The sequence below is a fragment of the Symphalangus syndactylus genome, chromosome 5 (genome assembly GCF_028878055.3).
Source record: "Symphalangus syndactylus isolate Jambi chromosome 5, NHGRI_mSymSyn1-v2.1_pri, whole genome shotgun sequence".
Lineage (NCBI taxonomy): Eukaryota > Metazoa > Chordata > Mammalia > Primates > Hylobatidae > Symphalangus > Symphalangus syndactylus.
In genome coordinates this window covers 12,263,748-12,265,262 of record NC_072427.2, presented here as the reverse complement: position 1 = coordinate 12,265,262, position 1,515 = coordinate 12,263,748, and positions in this window count along the sequence as shown.

Here is a 1,515-nt window from a genome sequence, read left to right as displayed (position 1 = left end):
TAGAAAGAATGAATAAGATCTAGTTTTGATAGCACAACGAGGTGATTATACTCAATAATTATTTAATTGTACATTTTAAAATAGCTAAAAGAGTATAGTATAGTTGGATTATTTTTAATACAAAGGATAAAGGCTGGAGGTCATGGATACCCCATTTACCCTGATGTGATTATTGCGCATTGCATGCCTGTATCAAAGTATCTCATGTACCCCATGAATATATATACCTACTATGTACTCACAAAAATTTAAAAAATTAAAAAAGAAAGGGAAGATAATCAACTCTTATGACCTCACCCTGATTTTTAAAAACTTCATGAAAACAATTGTTTAAAAGTGTGCATACAAGACAAGGATTCCTGCTGTCACCACTCCTATTCAACATAGTATTGGAAGTTCTGGCCAGGGCAATCAGGCAAGAGAAAGAAATAAAGCATATTCAAATAGGAAGAGAGGAAGTCAAATTGTTTCCGTTTGCAGATGACATGATTGTGTATTTAGAAAACCCCATTGTCTCAGCCCCAAAACTCCTTAAGCTGATAAGCAACTTCAGCAAAGTATCAAGATACAAAATCAATGTGCAAAAATCACAAACATTCCTATACACCAACAATAGACAAGCAAAGAGCCAAATAATGAGTGAACTCCCATTCACAATTGCTACAAAGAGAATAAAATATCTAAGAACACAACTTACAAGGGTTGTGAAGGACCTCTTCAAGGAGAACTACAAACCACTGCTCAAGGAAATAAGAGACAACACGAACAAATGGAAAAAAATTCCATGCTTACGGATAGGAAGAATCAATATTGTGAAAATAGCTATACTGTCCAAAGCAATTTATAGATTAAATGCTATTCCCATCAAGCTACCACTGACTTTCTTTACAGAATTAGAAAAAACTACTTCAAACTGGATGAACTGATGGAACCAAAAAAGAGTCTATATAGCCAAGACAATCCTAAGCAAAAATAACAAAGCTGGAGGCATCATGCTACCTGACTTCAAACTATACTACAAGGCTACAGTAACAAAAACAGCATGGTAACAGTACCAAAACAGACATACAGACCAATGGAACAGAACAGAGACCTCAGAAAGAACACCACACATCTACAACCATCTGATCTTCAACATGACAAAAACAAGCAATTGGAAAAAGATTCCCTATTTAATAAATGGTGCTGGGAAAACTGGCTAGTCATATGCAGAAAACAGAAACTGGACCCCTTCCTTACACCTTATACAGAAATTAACTCAAGATGGATTAAAGACTTAAATGCAAAACCTAAAACCATAAGAACCCTAGAAGAAAACCTAGGCAAAATGATTCAGGACATAGGCATGGGCAAAGACTTCATGACTAAAACGCCAAAAGTAATTGCAATAAAAGCCAAAATTGACAAATGGGATCTAATCAAACTAAAGAGCTTCTGCACAGCAAAAGAGTGAACACATCAGAGTGAACAGGCAACCTACAGAATGGGAGAAAATTTTTGCAATCATCTACCCAT